This window comes from Mesoplodon mirus (assembly GCF_964341445.2).
Source record: "Mesoplodon mirus genome assembly, chromosome: 1".
Taxonomy (NCBI): domain Eukaryota; kingdom Metazoa; phylum Chordata; class Mammalia; order Artiodactyla; family Ziphiidae; genus Mesoplodon; species Mesoplodon mirus.
The window spans coordinates 92,363,610-92,381,739 of NC_138976.1; positions in this window are offsets into that span (position 1 = coordinate 92,363,610).

The following is an 18,130-nucleotide window of genomic DNA, read 5'->3' on the forward strand; positions in this document are numbered from 1 at the left end:
AATGTGTTCTCTATGGCTAGCGTGCCACAGCTTCGAAGCGGCCTCAGGAACGCGGTTCTTGGCAGGCTTTTGCTCCAGGCGTGTCGGCCACATTGAGGAAACCTAAGCTGCCCTGAAAGAAACCACCGGCGCCTCCAGTGCAGTTTGGGGGCTCCTGCTCGACGTCTCTCTAAGTGATGCGGAAACTGGCCTTTAGGTCCGGCCCGAAAGAGAGATTTACCCTGAGCCTTGCTAGGCACTTGGAACATCCAAAGTCACCTAGGCCTACTGAGGGCATTTAGAGGATTATGCCGTTCACCACATGCAGAACACACTGCATCCAGAAGTTTCATCGCAGAAGGCCGAACTGTGTTCCAAGGGTCTCCTTTGGCTTGTCAGAGAAGATAGGTGTATGTGCTGGGTGATCCCGTTTGTAGTTGAGAAGCCTGGAAAAAGGCAGTATTCCCCCCACTTGAAAGGTACATAGTGGCGGCCTCAAGGCTGACTGAAAAGACATTGTTGTTACCCATCTTCTAGTCACCCTTAGGAATGCCTCCGGGAAGAAAGTGCGTTTTCTCCTATGAATCCAGGGGGTCTCCAGGGCCTTGCTAGGAGCTCATCCCACGCGTGCCCTAGCTAAAGTGCGAAGTAAAGGCGAGCCCTAGCCTCGAGGTAAGCACGAGTGCTTCCTGTCAGCAGGGTTTTGTGTGCAGCCCTCTCCCTGAGCCCTGACTCGATGCCAGAGTGCTTTAACTCCTCTACGGCTTTCCGTAAGGCCTAGGAGAGTCACGTCTGAATTCCCTCCTGAGGGAGAGCGTGTGCACTGGGAGTCCCCTTCTCGTTTTCCGAGCAACGTAACACAGAACAGGCTGTTGGGGGTCAGCTCTTTCTACGCATGGGGGGGGGCAATGAACTGATTCTCGCTTGCGGAGCAGGCCGTGTCCACGTGTCAGGCAGCCCCAGGGCAACGCTTCTGCCAGTATTACGTTCAACCTGGCTCTCCCTCTGGGGAGGCCCCCTGAAGTGCACTGAAAGAATCCCTGAGCCTAAAGTGCCTCCTGGCAACTCTTACCTGTCACTCTCCTACTACTGGGAAGCAAGGTACACTGTAGGTCCAGCCTGGGAGAAACTACAGAGAAACCGGTAAAATTGCGAGGCACTGGGTCGATCCAACGTCACGTAGGCCTGACTAAGTCATTCAGCGGGTAATAATGCCCTTCATGGCGCGCCAAACAAACACCCCGAGTCCAATGAAGCGCGATCATAGAAAGGCCCAGTGTGGCTGAAAGTCTCCAGTCGTCAGTCAGAGAGCGCTGCTCAATGTGCTGCGTGGTCACGTTGGAAACTGGAGAATGTGGGAGGAGCCCGGCTTCCCCCCTTTGGAAAGCAACTGCGTTGCAGCTTCCAAGCCGCCTGAAAACCACACCAGCAAGGATACGCTTCACTCCGCAGATGCCTCTGAGGAGCAGTGAGTTTGTCCCAAAGAAACCCCGTGCTTGCGATTCCTTCCTGGGAGCTCACCCCCGGAGCCAACTGTAGCTAAAGTGCCAAGTAAATGTGACCTCTGGTCCCGAGGCAAGGTGCACAGTTTCCCACTGCCAGAGATAGGGGGTGCACCAGTCTCCAGGACGCCTTTACCTTTAGTATGCCTCACAGCGCTCAAGGCTCTCACGTGGGCCCTTGTTTCCAAGGAAGCACACGGTGTACCCAAAGCCTTCTGGGCACGATCAAGGGATACACAGCTCTGGGAACACCATCCCTCACTATGCAGTTGGAAGGGCCGGGGACTAATGTGTTCTCTATGGCTAGCGTGCCACAGCTTCGAAGCGGCCTCAGGAACGCGGTTCTTGGCAGGCTTTTGCTCCAGGCGTGTCGGCCACATTGAGGAAACCTAAGCTGCCCTGAAAGAAACCACCGGCGCCTCCAGTGCAGTTTGGGGGCTCCTGCTCGACGTCTCTCTAAGTGATGCGGAAACTGGCCTTTAGGTCCGGCCCGAAAGAGAGATTTACCCTGAGCCTTGCTAGGCACTTGGAACATCCAAAGTCACCTAGGCCTACTGAGGGCATTTAGAGGATTATGCTGTTCACCACATGCAGAACACACTGCATCCAGAAGTTTCATCGCAGAAGGCCGAACTGTGTTCCAAGGGTCTCCTTTGGCTTGTCAGAGAAGATAGGTGTATGTGCTGGGTGATCCCGTTTGTAGTTGAGAAGCCTGGAAAAAGGCAGTATTCCCCCCACTTGAAAGGTACATAGTGGCGGCCTCAAGGCTGACTGAAAAGACATTGTTGTTACCCGTCTTCTAGTCACCCTTAGGAATGCCTCCGGGAAGAAAGTGCGTTTTCTCCTATGAATCCAGGGGGTCTCCAGGGCCTTGCTAGGAGCTCATCCCACGCGTGCCCTAGCTAAAGTGCGAAGTAAAGGCGAGCCCTAGCCTCGAGGTAAGCACGAGTGCTTCCTGTCAGCAGGGTTTTGTGTGCAGCCCTCTCCCTGAGCCCTGACTCGATGCCAGAGTGCTTTAACTCCTCTACGGCTTTCCGTAAGGCCTAGGAGAGTCACGTCTGAATTCCCTCCTGAGGGAGAGCGTGTGCACTGGGAGTCCCCTTCTCGTTTTCCGAGCAACGTAACACAGAACAGGCTGTTGGGGGTCAGCTCTTTCTACGCATGGGGGAGGGCAATGAACTGATTCTCGCTTGCGGAGCAGGCCGTGTCCACGTGTCAGGCAGCCCCAGGGCAACGCTTCTGCCAGTATTACGTTCAACCTGGCTCTCCCTCTGGGGAGGCCCCCTGAAGTGCACTGAAAGAATCCCTGAGCCTAAAGTGCCTCCTGGCAACTCTTACCTGTCACTCTCCTACTACTGGGAAGCAAGGTACACTGTAGGTCCAGCCTGGGAGAAACTACAGAGAAACCGGTAAAATTGCGAGGCACTGGGTCGATCCAACGTCACGTAGGCCTGACTAAGTCATTCAGCGGGTAATAATGCCCTTCATGGCGCGCCAAACAAACACCCCGAGTCCAATGAAGCGCGATCATAGAAAGGCCCAGTGTGGCTGAAAGTCTCCAGTCGTCAGTCAGAGAGCGCTGCTCAATGTGCTGCGTGGTCACGTTGGAAACTGGAGAATGTGGGAGGAGCCCGGCTTCCCCCCTTTGGAAAGCAACTGCGTTGCAGCTTCCAAGCCGCCTGAAAACCACACCAGCAAGGATACGCTTCACTCCGCAGATGCCTCTGAGGAGCAGTGAGTTTGTCCCAAAGAAACCCCGTGCTTGCGATTCCTTCCTGGGAGCTCACCCCCGGAGCCAACTGTAGCTAAAGTGCCAAGTAAATGTGACCTCTGGTCCCGAGGCAAGGTGCACAGTTTCCCACTGCCAGAGATAGGGGGTGCACCAGTCTCCAGGAAGTCTTAGTCCATGGACGCCTTTACCTTTAGTATGCCTCACAGCGCTCAAGGCTCTCACGTGGGCCCTTGTTTCCAAGGAAGCACACGGTGTACCCAAAGCCTTCTGGGCACGATCAAGGGATACACAGCTCTGGGAACACCATCCCTCACTATGCAGTTGGAAGGGCCGGGGACTAATGTGTTCTCTATGGCTAGCGTGCCACAGCTTCGAAGCGGCCTCAGGAACGCGGTTCTTGGCAGGCTTTTGCTCCAGGCGTGTCGGCCACATTGAGGAAACCTAAGCTGCCCTGAAAGAAACCACCGGCGCCTCCAGTGCAGTTTGGGGGCTCCTGCTCGACGTCTCTCTAAGTGATGCGGAAACTGGCCTTTAGGTCCGGCCCGAAAGAGAGATTTACCCTGAGCCTTGCTAGGCACTTGGAACATCCAAAGTCACCTAGGCCTACTGAGGGCATTTAGAGGATTATGCCGTTCACCACATGCAGAACACACTGCATCCAGAAGTTTCATCGCAGAAGGCCGAACTGTGTTCCAAGGGTCTCCTTTGGCTTGTCAGAGAAGATAGGTGTATGTGCTGGGTGATCCCGTTTGTAGTTGAGAAGCCTGGAAAAAGGCAGTATTCCCCCCACTTGAAAGGTACATAGTGGCGGCCTCAAGGCTGACTGAAAAGACATTGTTGTTACCCATCTTCTAGTCACCCTTAGGAATGCCTCCGGGAAGAAAGTGCGTTTTCTCCTATGAATCCAGGGGGTCTCCAGGGCCTTGCTAGGAGCTCATCCCACGCGTGCCCTAGCTAAAGTGCGAAGTAAAGGCGAGCCCTAGCCTCGAGGTAAGCACGAGTGCTTCCTGTCAGCAGGGTTTTGTGTGCAGCCCTCTCCCTGAGCCCTGACTCGATGCCAGAGTGCTTTAACTCCTCTACGGCTTTCCGTAAGGCCTAGGAGAGTCACGTCTGAATTCCCTCCTGAGGGAGAGCGTGTGCACTGGGAGTCCCCTTCTCGTTTTCCGAGCAACGTAACACAGAACAGGCTGTTGGGGGTCAGCTCTTTCTACGCATGGGGGGGGGCAATGAACTGATTCTCGCTTGCGGAGCAGGCCGTGTCCACGTGTCAGGCAGCCCCAGGGCAACGCTTCTGCCAGTATTACGTTCAACCTGGCTCTCCCTCTGGGGAGGCCCCCTGAAGTGCACTGAAAGAATCCCTGAGCCTAAAGTGCCTCCTGGCAACTCTTACCTGTCACTCTCCTACTACTGGGAAGCAAGGTACACTGTAGGTCCAGCCTGGGAGAAACTACAGAGAAACCGGTAAAATTGCGAGGCACTGGGTCGATCCAACGTCACGTAGGCCTGACTAAGTCATTCAGCGGGTAATAATGCCCTTCATGGCGCGCCAAACAAACACCCCGAGTCCAATGAAGCGCGATCATAGAAAGGCCCAGTGTGGCTGAAAGTCTCCAGTCGTCAGTCAGAGAGCGCTGCTCAATGTGCTGCGTGGTCACGTTGGAAACTGGAGAATGTGGGAGGAGCCCGGCTTCCCCCCTTTGGAAAGCAACTGCGTTGCAGCTTCCAAGCCGCCTGAAAACCACACCAGCAAGGATACGCTTCACTCCGCAGATGCCTCTGAGGAGCAGTGAGTTTGTCCCAAAGAAACCCCGTGCTTGCGATTCCTTCCTGGGAGCTCACCCCCGGAGCCAACTGTAGCTAAAGTGCCAAGTAAATGTGACCTCTGGTCCCGAGGCAAGGTGCACAGTTTCCCACTGCCAGAGATAGGGGGTGCACCAGTCTCCAGGACGCCTTTACCTTTAGTATGCCTCACAGCGCTCAAGGCTCTCACGTGGGCCCTTGTTTCCAAGGAAGCACACGGTGTACCCAAAGCCTTCTGGGCACGATCAAGGGATACACAGCTCTGGGAACACCATCCCTCACTATGCAGTTGGAAGGGCCGGGGACTAATGTGTTCTCTATGGCTAGCGTGCCACAGCTTCGAAGCGGCCTCAGGAACGCGGTTCTTGGCAGGCTTTTGCTCCAGGCGTGTCGGCCACATTGAGGAAACCTAAGCTGCCCTGAAAGAAACCACCGGCGCCTCCAGTGCAGTTTGGGGGCTCCTGCTCGACGTCTCTCTAAGTGATGCGGAAACTGGCCTTTAGGTCCGGCCCGAAAGAGAGATTTACCCTGAGCCTTGCTAGGCACTTGGAACATCCAAAGTCACCTAGGCCTACTGAGCGCATTTAGAGGATTATGCCGTTCACCACATGCAGAACACACTGCATCCAGAAGTTTCATCGCAGAAGGCCGAACTGTGTTCCAAGGGTCTCCTTTGGCTTGTCAGAGAAGATAGGTGTATGTGCTGGGTGATCCCGTTTGTAGTTGAGAAGCCTGGAAAAAGGCAGTATTCCCCCCACTTGAAAGGTACATAGTGGCGGCCTCAAGGCTGACTGAAAAGACATTGTTGTTACCCGTCTTCTAGTCACCCTTAGGAATGCCTCCGGGAAGAAAGTGCGTTTTCTCCTATGAATCCAGGGGGTCTCCAGGGCCTTGCTAGGAGCTCATCCCACGCGTGCCCTAGCTAAAGTGCGAAGTAAAGGCGAGCCCTAGCCTCGAGGTAAGCACGAGTGCTTCCTGTCAGCAGGGTTTTGTGTGCAGCCCTCTCCCTGAGCCCTGACTCGATGCCAGAGTGCTTTAACTCCTCTACGGCTTTCCGTAAGGCCTAGGAGAGTCACGTCTGAATTCCCTCCTGAGGGAGAGCGTGTGCACTGGGAGTCCCCTTCTCGTTTTCCGAGCAACGTAACACAGAACAGGCTGTTGGGGGTCAGCTCTTTCTACGCATGGGGGAGGGCAATGAACTGATTCTCGCTTGCGGAGCAGGCCGTGTCCACGTGTCAGGCAGCCCCAGGGCAACGCTTCTGCCAGTATTACGTTCAACCTGGCTCTCCCTCTGGGGAGGCCCCCTGAAGTGCACTGAAAGAATCCCTGAGCCTAAAGTGCCTCCTGGCAACTCTTACCTGTCACTCTCCTACTACTGGGAAGCAAGGTACACTGTAGGTCCAGCCTGGGAGAAACTACAGAGAAACCGGTAAAATTGCGAGGCACTGGGTCGATCCAACGTCACGTAGGCCTGACTAAGTCATTCAGCGGGTAATAATGCCCTTCATGGCGCGCCAAACAAACACCCCGAGTCCAATGAAGCGCGATCATAGAAAGGCCCAGTGTGGCTGAAAGTCTCCAGTCGTCAGTCAGAGAGCGCTGCTCAATGTGCTGCGTGGTCACGTTGGAAACTGGAGAATGTGGGAGGAGCCCGGCTTCCCCCCTTTGGAAAGCAACTGCGTTGCAGCTTCCAAGCCGCCTGAAAACCACACCAGCAAGGATACGCTTCACTCCGCAGATGCCTCTGAGGAGCAGTGAGTTTGTCCCAAAGAAACCCCGTGCTTGCGATTCCTTCCTGGGAGCTCACCCCCGGAGCCAACTGTAGCTAAAGTGCCAAGTAAATGTGACCTCTGGTCCCGAGGCAAGGTGCACAGTTTCCCACTGCCAGAGATAGGGGGTGCACCAGTCTCCAGGAAGTCTTAGTCCATGGACGCCTTTACCTTTAGTATGCCTCACAGCGCTCAAGGCTCTCACGTGGGCCCTTGTTTCCAAGGAAGCACACGGTGTACCCAAAGCCTTCTGGGCACGATCAAGGGATACACAGCTCTGGGAACACCATCCCTCACTATGCAGTTGGAAGGGCCGGGGACTAATGTGTTCTCTATGGCTAGCGTGCCACAGCTTCGAAGCGGCCTCAGGAACGCGGTTCTTGGCAGGCTTTTGCTCCAGGCGTGTCGGCCACATTGAGGAAACCTAAGCTGCCCTGAAAGAAACCACCGGCGCCTCCAGTGCAGTTTGGGGGCTCCTGCTCGACGTCTCTCTAAGTGATGCGGAAACTGGCCTTTAGGTCCGGCCCGAAAGAGAGATTTACCCTGAGCCTTGCTAGGCACTTGGAACATCCAAAGTCACCTAGGCCTACTGAGGGCATGTAGAGGATTATGCCGTTCACCACATGCAGAACACACTGCATCCAGAAGTTTCATCGCAGAAGGCCGAACTGTGTTCCAAGGGTCTCCTTTGGCTTGTCAGAGAAGATAGGTGTATGTGCTGGGTGATCCCGTTTGTAGTTGAGAAGCCTGGAAAAAGGCAGTATTCCCCCCACTTGAAAGGTACATAGTGGCGGCCTCAAGGCTGACTGAAAAGACATTGTTGTTACCCGTCTTCTAGTCACCCTTAGGAATGCCTCCGGGAAGAAAGTGCGTTTTCTCCTATGAATCCAGGGGGTCTCCAGGGCCTTGCTAGGAGCTCATCCCACGCGTGCCCTAGCTAAAGTGCGAAGTAAAGGCGAGCCCTAGCCTCGAGGTAAGCACGAGTGCTTCCTGTCAGCAGGGTTTTGTGTGCAGCCCTCTCCCTGAGCCCTGACTCGATGCCAGAGTGCTTTAACTCCTCTACGGCTTTCCGTAAGGCCTAGGAGAGTCACGTCTGAATTCCCTCCTGAGGGAGAGCGTGTGCACTGGGAGTCCCCTTCTCGTTTTCCGAGCAACGTAACACAGAACAGGCTGTTGGGGGTCAGCTCTTTCTACGCATGGGGGAGGGCAATGAACTGATTCTCGCTTGCGGAGCAGGCCGTGTCCACGTGTCAGGCAGCCCCAGGGCAACGCTTCTGCCAGTATTACGTTCAACCTGGCTCTCCCTCTGGGGAGGCCCCCTGAAGTGCACTGAAAGAATCCCTGAGCCTAAAGTGCCTCCTGGCAACTCTTACCTGTCACTCTCCTACTACTGGGAAGCAAGGTACACTGTAGGTCCAGCCTGGGAGAAACTACAGAGAAACCGGTAAAATTGCGAGGCACTGGGTCGATCCAACGTCACGTAGGCCTGACTAAGTCATTCAGCGGGTAATAATGCCCTTCATGGCGCGCCAAACAAACACCCCGAGTCCAATGAAGCGCGATCATAGAAAGGCCCAGTGTGGCTGAAAGTCTCCAGTCGTCAGTCAGAGAGCGCTGCTCAATGTGCTGCGTGGTCACGTTGGAAACTGGAGAATGTGGGAGGAGCCCGGCTTCCCCCCTTTGGAAAGCAACTGCGTTGCAGCTTCCAAGCCGCCTGAAAACCACACCAGCAAGGATACGCTTCACTCCGCAGATGCCTCTGAGGAGCAGTGAGTTTGTCCCAAAGAAACCCCGTGCTTGCGATTCCTTCCTGGGAGCTCACCCCCGGAGCCAACTGTAGCTAAAGTGCCAAGTAAATGTGACCTCTGGTCCCGAGGCAAGGTGCACAGTTTCCCACTGCCAGAGATAGGGGGTGCACCAGTCTCCAGGAAGTCTTAGTCCATGGACGCCTTTACCTTTAGTATGCCTCACAGCGCTCAAGGCTCTCACGTGGGCCCTTGTTTCCAAGGAAGCACACGGTGTACCCAAAGCCTTCTGGGCACGATCAAGGGATACACAGCTCTGGGAACACCATCCCTCACTATGCAGTTGGAAGGGCCGGGGACTAATGTGTTCTCTATGGCTAGCGTGCCACAGCTTCGAAGCGGCCTCAGGAACGCGGTTCTTGGCAGGCTTTTGCTCCAGGCGTGTCGGCCACATTGAGGAAACCTAAGCTGCCCTGAAAGAAACCACCGGCGCCTCCAGTGCAGTTTGGGGGCTCCTGCTCGACGTCTCTCTAAGTGATGCGGAAACTGGCCTTTAGGTCCGGCCCGAAAGAGAGATTTACCCTGAGCCTTGCTAGGCACTTGGAACATCCAAAGTCACCTAGGCCTACTGAGGGCATGTAGAGGATTATGCCGTTCACCACATGCAGAACACACTGCATCCAGAAGTTTCATCGCAGAAGGCCGAACTGTGTTCCAAGGGTCTCCTTTGGCTTGTCAGAGAAGATAGGTGTATGTGCTGGGTGATCCCGTTTGTAGTTGAGAAGCCTGGAAAAAGGCAGTATTCCCCCCACTTGAAAGGTACATAGTGGCGGCCTCAAGGCTGACTGAAAAGACATTGTTGTTACCCGTCTTCTAGTCACCCTTAGGAATGCCTCCGGGAAGAAAGTGCGTTTTCTCCTATGAATCCAGGGGGTCTCCAGGGCCTTGCTAGGAGCTCATCCCACGCGTGCCCTAGCTAAAGTGCGAAGTAAAGGCGAGCCCTAGCCTCGAGGTAAGCACGAGTGCTTCCTGTCAGCAGGGTTTTGTGTGCAGCCCTCTCCCTGAGCCCTGACTCGATGCCAGAGTGCTTTAACTCCTCTACGGCTTTCCGTAAGGCCTAGGAGAGTCACGTCTGAATTCCCTCCTGAGGGAGAGCGTGTGCACTGGGAGTCCCCTTCTCGTTTTCCGAGCAACGTAACACAGAACAGGCTGTTGGGGGTCAGCTCTTTCTACGCATGGGGGAGGGCAATGAACTGATTCTCGCTTGCGGAGCAGGCCGTGTCCACGTGTCAGGCAGCCCCAGGGCAACGCTTCTGCCAGTATTACGTTCAACCTGGCTCTCCCTCTGGGGAGGCCCCCTGAAGTGCACTGAAAGAATCCCTGAGCCTAAAGTGCCTCCTGGCAACTCTTACCTGTCACTCTCCTACTACTGGGAAGCAAGGTACACTGTAGGTCCAGCCTGGGAGAAACTACAGAGAAACCGGTAAAATTGCGAGGCACTGGGTCGATCCAACGTCACGTAGGCCTGACTAAGTCATTCAGCGGGTAATAATGCCCTTCATGGCGCGCCAAACAAACACCCCGAGTCCAATGAAGCGCGATCATAGAAAGGCCCAGTGTGGCTGAAAGTCTCCAGTCGTCAGTCAGAGAGCGCTGCTCAATGTGCTGCGTGGTCACGTTGGAAACTGGAGAATGTGGGAGGAGCCCGGCTTCCCCCCTTTGGAAAGCAACTGCGTTGCAGCTTCCAAGCCGCCTGAAAACCACACCAGCAAGGATACGCTTCACTCCGCAGATGCCTCTGAGGAGCAGTGAGTTTGTCCCAAAGAAACCCCGTGCTTGCGATTCCTTCCTGGGAGCTCACCCCCGGAGCCAACTGTAGCTAAAGTGCCAAGTAAATGTGACCTCTGGTCCCGAGGCAAGGTGCACAGTTTCCCACTGCCAGAGATAGGGGGTGCACCAGTCTCCAGGAAGTCTTAGTCCATGGACGCCTTTACCTTTAGTATGCCTCACAGCGCTCAAGGCTCTCACGTGGGCCCTTGTTTCCAAGGAAGCACACGGTGTACCCAAAGCCTTCTGGGCACGATCAAGGGATACACAGCTCTGGGAACACCATCCCTCACTATGCAGTTGGAAGGGCCGGGGACTAATGTGTTCTCTATGGCTAGCGTGCCACAGCTTCGAAGCGGCCTCAGGAACGCGGTTCTTGGCAGGCTTTTGCTCCAGGCGTGTCGGCCACATTGAGGAAACCTAAGCTGCCCTGAAAGAAACCACCGGCGCCTCCAGTGCAGTTTGGGGGCTCCTGCTCGACGTCTCTCTAAGTGATGCGGAAACTGGCCTTTAGGTCCGGCCCGAAAGAGAGATTTACCCTGAGCCTTGCTAGGCACTTGGAACATCCAAAGTCACCTAGGCCTACTGAGGGCATGTAGAGGATTATGCCGTTCACCACATGCAGAACACACTGCATCCAGAAGTTTCATCGCAGAAGGCCGAACTGTGTTCCAAGGGTCTCCTTTGGCTTGTCAGAGAAGATAGGTGTATGTGCTGGGTGATCCCGTTTGTAGTTGAGAAGCCTGGAAAAAGGCAGTATTCCCCCCACTTGAAAGGTACATAGTGGCGGCCTCAAGGCTGACTGAAAAGACATTGTTGTTACCCGTCTTCTAGTCACCCTTAGGAATGCCTCCGGGAAGAAAGTGCGTTTTCTCCTATGAATCCAGGGGGTCTCCAGGGCCTTGCTAGGAGCTCATCCCACGCGTGCCCTAGCTAAAGTGCGAAGTAAAGGCGAGCCCTAGCCTCGAGGTAAGCACGAGTGCTTCCTGTCAGCAGGGTTTTGTGTGCAGCCCTCTCCCTGAGCCCTGACTCGATGCCAGAGTGCTTTAACTCCTCTACGGCTTTCCGTAAGGCCTAGGAGAGTCACGTCTGAATTCCCTCCTGAGGGAGAGCGTGTGCACTGGGAGTCCCCTTCTCGTTTTCCGAGCAACGTAACACAGAACAGGCTGTTGGGGGTCAGCTCTTTCTACGCATGGGGGAGGGCAATGAACTGATTCTCGCTTGCGGAGCAGGCCGTGTCCACGTGTCAGGCAGCCCCAGGGCAACGCTTCTGCCAGTATTACGTTCAACCTGGCTCTCCCTCTGGGGAGGCCCCCTGAAGTGCACTGAAAGAATCCCTGAGCCTAAAGTGCCTCCTGGCAACTCTTACCTGTCACTCTCCTACTACTGGGAAGCAAGGTACACTGTAGGTCCAGCCTGGGAGAAACTACAGAGAAACCGGTAAAATTGCGAGGCACTGGGTCGATCCAACGTCACGTAGGCCTGACTAAGTCATTCAGCGGGTAATAATGCCCTTCATGGCGCGCCAAACAAACACCCCGAGTCCAATGAAGCGCGATCATAGAAAGGCCCAGTGTGGCTGAAAGTCTCCAGTCGTCAGTCAGAGAGCGCTGCTCAATGTGCTGCGTGGTCACGTTGGAAACTGGAGAATGTGGGAGGAGCCCGGCTTCCCCCCTTTGGAAAGCAACTGCGTTGCAGCTTCCAAGCCGCCTGAAAACCACACCAGCAAGGATACGCTTCACTCCGCAGATGCCTCTGAGGAGCAGTGAGTTTGTCCCAAAGAAACCCCGTGCTTGCGATTCCTTCCTGGGAGCTCACCCCCGGAGCCAACTGTAGCTAAAGTGCCAAGTAAATGTGACCTCTGGTCCCGAGGCAAGGTGCACAGTTTCCCACTGCCAGAGATAGGGGGTGCACCAGTCTCCAGGAAGTCTTAGTCCATGGACGCCTTTACCTTTAGTATGCCTCACAGCGCTCAAGGCTCTCACGTGGGCCCTTGTTTCCAAGGAAGCACACGGTGTACCCAAAGCCTTCTGGGCACGATCAAGGGATACACAGCTCTGGGAACACCATCCCTCACTATGCAGTTGGAAGGGCCGGGGACTAATGTGTTCTCTATGGCTAGCGTGCCACAGCTTCGAAGCGGCCTCAGGAACGCGGTTCTTGGCAGGCTTTTGCTCCAGGCGTGTCGGCCACATTGAGGAAACCTAAGCTGCCCTGAAAGAAACCACCGGCGCCTCCAGTGCAGTTTGGGGGCTCCTGCTCGACGTCTCTCTAAGTGATGCGGAAACTGGCCTTTAGGTCCGGCCCGAAAGAGAGATTTACCCTGAGCCTTGCTAGGCACTTGGAACATCCAAAGTCACCTAGGCCTACTGAGGGCATGTAGAGGATTATGCCGTTCACCACATGCAGAACACACTGCATCCAGAAGTTTCATCGCAGAAGGCCGAACTGTGTTCCAAGGGTCTCCTTTGGCTTGTCAGAGAAGATAGGTGTATGTGCTGGGTGATCCCGTTTGTAGTTGAGAAGCCTGGAAAAAGGCAGTATTCCCCCCACTTGAAAGGTACATAGTGGCGGCCTCAAGGCTGACTGAAAAGACATTGTTGTTACCCGTCTTCTAGTCACCCTTAGGAATGCCTCCGGGAAGAAAGTGCGTTTTCTCCTATGAATCCAGGGGGTCTCCAGGGCCTTGCTAGGAGCTCATCCCACGCGTGCCCTAGCTAAAGTGCGAAGTAAAGGCGAGCCCTAGCCTCGAGGTAAGCACGAGTGCTTCCTGTCAGCAGGGTTTTGTGTGCAGCCCTCTCCCTGAGCCCTGACTCGATGCCAGAGTGCTTTAACTCCTCTACGGCTTTCCGTAAGGCCTAGGAGAGTCACGTCTGAATTCCCTCCTGAGGGAGAGCGTGTGCACTGGGAGTCCCCTTCTCGTTTTCCGAGCAACGTAACACAGAACAGGCTGTTGGGGGTCAGCTCTTTCTACGCATGGGGGAGGGCAATGAACTGATTCTCGCTTGCGGAGCAGGCCGTGTCCACGTGTCAGGCAGCCCCAGGGCAACGCTTCTGCCAGTATTACGTTCAACCTGGCTCTCCCTCTGGGGAGGCCCCCTGAAGTGCACTGAAAGAATCCCTGAGCCTAAAGTGCCTCCTGGCAACTCTTACCTGTCACTCTCCTACTACTGGGAAGCAAGGTACACTGTAGGTCCAGCCTGGGAGAAACTACAGAGAAACCGGTAAAATTGCGAGGCACTGGGTCGATCCAACGTCACGTAGGCCTGACTAAGTCATTCAGCGGGTAATAATGCCCTTCATGGCGCGCCAAACAAACACCCCGAGTCCAATGAAGCGCGATCATAGAAAGGCCCAGTGTGGCTGAAAGTCTCCAGTCGTCAGTCAGAGAGCGCTGCTCAATGTGCTGCGTGGTCACGTTGGAAACTGGAGAATGTGGGAGGAGCCCGGCTTCCCCCCTTTGGAAAGCAACTGCGTTGCAGCTTCCAAGCCGCCTGAAAACCACACCAGCAAGGATACGCTTCACTCCGCAGATGCCTCTGAGGAGCAGTGAGTTTGTCCCAAAGAAACCCCGTGCTTGCGATTCCTTCCTGGGAGCTCACCCCCGGAGCCAACTGTAGCTAAAGTGCCAAGTAAATGTGACCTCTGGTCCCGAGGCAAGGTGCACAGTTTCCCACTGCCAGAGATAGGGGGTGCACCAGTCTCCAGGAAGTCTTAGTCCATGGACGCCTTTACCTTTAGTATGCCTCACAGCGCTCAAGGCTCTCACGTGGGCCCTTGTTTCCAAGGAAGCACACGGTGTACCCAAAGCCTTCTGGGCACGATCAAGGGATACACAGCTCTGGGAACACCATCCCTCACTATGCAGTTGGAAGGGCCGGGGACTAATGTGTTCTCTATGGCTAGCGTGCCACAGCTTCGAAGCGGCCTCAGGAACGCGGTTCTTGGCAGGCTTTTGCTCCAGGCGTGTCGGCCACATTGAGGAAACCTAAGCTGCCCTGAAAGAAACCACCGGCGCCTCCAGTGCAGTTTGGGGGCTCCTGCTCGACGTCTCTCTAAGTGATGCGGAAACTGGCCTTTAGGTCCGGCCCGAAAGAGAGATTTACCCTGAGCCTTGCTAGGCACTTGGAACATCCAAAGTCACCTAGGCCTACTGAGGGCATGTAGAGGATTATGCCGTTCACCACATGCAGAACACACTGCATCCAGAAGTTTCATCGCAGAAGGCCGAACTGTGTTCCAAGGGTCTCCTTTGGCTTGTCAGAGAAGATAGGTGTATGTGCTGGGTGATCCCGTTTGTAGTTGAGAAGCCTGGAAAAAGGCAGTATTCCCCCCACTTGAAAGGTAGATAGTGGCGGCCTCAAGGCTGACTGAAAAGACATTGTTGTTACCCGTCTTCTAGTCACCCTTAGGAATGCCTCCGGGAAGAAAGTGCGTTTTCTCCTATGAATCCAGGGGGTCTCCAGGGCCTTGCTAGGAGCTCATCCCACGCGTGCCCTAGCTAAAGTGCGAAGTAAAGGCGAGCCCTAGCCTCGAGGTAAGCACGAGTGCTTCCTGTCAGCAGGGTTTTGTGTGCAGCCCTCTCCCTGAGCCCTGACTCGATGCCAGAGTGCTTTAACTCCTCTACGGCTTTCCGTAAGGCCTAGGAGAGTCACGTCTGAATTCCCTCCTGAGGGAGAGCGTGTGCACTGGGAGTCCCCTTCTCGTTTTCCGAGCAACGTAACACAGAACAGGCTGTTGGGGGTCAGCTCTTTCTACGCATGGGGGAGGGCAATGAACTGATTCTCGCTTGCGGAGCAGGCCGTGTCCACGTGTCAGGCAGCCCCAGGGCAACGCTTCTGCCAGTATTACGTTCAACCTGGCTCTCCCTCTGGGGAGGCCCCCTGAAGTGCACTGAAAGAATCCCTGAGCCTAAAGTGCCTCCTGGCAACTCTTACCTGTCACTCTCCTACTACTGGGAAGCAAGGTACACTGTAGGTCCAGCCTGGGAGAAACTACAGAGAAACCGGTAAAATTGCGAGGCACTGGGTCGATCCAACGTCACGTAGGCCTGACTAAGTCATTCAGCGGGTAATAATGCCCTTCATGGCGCGCCAAACAAACACCCCGAGTCCAATGAAGCGCGATCATAGAAAGGCCCAGTGTGGCTGAAAGTCTCCAGTCGTCAGTCAGAGAGCGCTGCTCAATGTGCTGCGTGGTCACGTTGGAAACTGGAGAATGTGGGAGGAGCCCGGCTTCCCCCCTTTGGAAAGCAACTGCGTTGCAGCTTCCAAGCCGCCTGAAAACCACACCAGCAAGGATACGCTTCACTCCGCAGATGCCTCTGAGGAGCAGTGAGTTTGTCCCAAAGAAACCCCGTGCTTGCGATTCCTTCCTGGGAGCTCACCCCCGGAGCCAACTGTAGCTAAAGTGCCAAGTAAATGTGACCTCTGGTCCCGAGGCAAGGTGCACAGTTTCCCACTGCCAGAGATAGGGGTGCACCAGTCTCCAGGAAGTCTTAGTCCATGGACGCCTTTACCTTTAGTATGCCTCACAGCGCTCAAGGCTCTCACGTGGGCCCTTGTTTCCAAGGAAGCACACGGTGTACCCAAAGCCTTCTGGGCACGATCAAGGGATACACAGCTCTGGAACACCATCCCTCCACTATGCAGTTGGAAGGGCCGGGGACTAATGTGTTCTCTATGGCTAGCGTGCCACAGCTTCGAAGCGGCCTCAGGAACGCGGTTCTTGGCAGGCTTTTGCTCCAGGCGTGTCGGCCACATTGAGGAAACCTAAGCTGCCTGAAAGAAACCACCGGCGCCTCCAGTGCAGTTTGGGGGCTCCTGCTCGACGTCTCTCTAAGTGATGCGGAAACTGGCCTTTAGGTCCGGCCCGAAAGAGAGATTTACCCTGAGCCTTGCTAGGCACTTGGAACATCCAAAGTCACCTAGGCCTACTGAGGGCATGTAGAGGATTATGCCGTTCACCACATGCAGAACACACTGCATCCAGAAGTTTCATCGCAGAAGGCCGAACTGTGTTCCAAGGGTCTCCTTTGGCTTGTCAGAGAAGATAGGTGTATGTGCTGGGTGATCCCGTTTGTAGTTGAGAAGCCTGGAAAAAGGCAGTATTCCCCCCACTTGAAAGGTACATAGTGGCGGCCTCAAGGCTGACTGAAAAGACATTGTTGTTACCCGTCTTCTAGTCACCCTTAGGAATGCCTCCGGGAAGAAAGTGCGTTTTCTCCTATGAATCCAGGGGGTCTCCAGGGCCTTGCTAGGAGCTCATCCCACGCGTGCCCTAGCTAAAGTGCGAAGTAAAGGCGAGCCTAGCCTCGAGGTAAGCACGAGTGCTTCCTGTCAGCAGGGTTTTGTGTGCAGCCCTCTCCCTGAGCCCTGACTCGATGCCAGAGTGCTTTAACTCCTCTACGGCTTTCCGTAAGGCCTAGGAGAGTCACGTCTGAATTCCCTCCTGAGGGAGAGCGTGTGCACTGGGAGTCCCCTTCTCGTTTTCCGAGCAACGTAACACAGAACAGGCTGTTGGGGGTCAGCTCTTTCTACGCATGGGGGAGGGCAATGAACTGATTCTCGCTTGCGGAGCAGGCCGTGTCCACGTGTCAGGCAGCCCCAGGGCAACGCTTCTGCCAGTATTACGTTCAACCTGGCTCTCCCTCTGGGGAGGCCCCCTGAAGTGCACTGAAAGAATCCCTGAGCCTAAAGTGGCCTCCTGGCAACTCTTACCTGTCACTCTCCTACTACTGGGAAGCAAGGTACACTGTAGGTCCAGCCTGGGAGAAACTACAGAGAAACCGTAAAATTGCGAGGCACTGGGTCGATCCAACGTCACGTAGGCCTGACTAAGTCATTCAGCGGGTAATAATGCCCTTCATGGCGCGCCAAACAAACACCCCGAGTCCAATGAAGCGCGATCATAGAAAGGCCCAGTGTGGCTGAAAGTCTCCAGTCGTCAGTCAGAGAGCGCTGCTCAATGTGCTGCGTGGTCACGTTGGAAACTGGAGAATGTGGGAGGAGCCCGGCTTCCCCCCTTTGGAAAGCAACTGCGTTGCAGCTTCCAAGCCGCCTGAAAACCACACCAGCAAGGATACGCTTCACTCCGCAGATGCCTCTGAGGAGCAGTGAGTTTGTCCCCAAGAAACCCCGTGCTTGCGATTCCTTCCTGGGAGCTCACCCCCGGAGCCAACTGTAGCTAAAGTGCCAAGTAAATGTGACCTCTGGTCCCGAGGCAAGGTGCACAGTTTCCCACTGCCAGAGATAGGGGGTGCACCAGTCTCCAGGAAGTCTTAGTCCATGGACGCCTTTACCTTTAGTATGCCTCACAGCGCTCAAGGCTCTCACGTGGGCCCTTGTTTCCAAGGAAGCACACGGTGTACCCAAAGCCTTCTGGGCACGATCAAGGGATACACAGCTCTGGGAACACCATCCCTCACTATGCAGTTGGAAGGGCCGGGGACTAATGTGTTCTCTATGGCTAGCGTGCCACAGCTTCGAAGCGGCCTCAGGAACGCGGTTCTTGGCAGGCTTTTGCTCCAGGCGTGTCGGCCACATTGAGGAAACCTAAGCTGCCTGAAAGAAACCACCGGCGCCTCCAGTGCAGTTTGGGGCTCCTGCTCGACGTCTCTCTAAGTGATGCGGAAACTGGCCTTTAGGTCCGGCCCGAAAGAGAGATTTACCCTGAGCCTTGCTAGGGCACTTGGAACATCCAAAGTCACCTAGGCCTACTGAGGGCATGTAGAGGATTATGCCGTTCACCACATGCAGAACACACTGCATCCAGAAG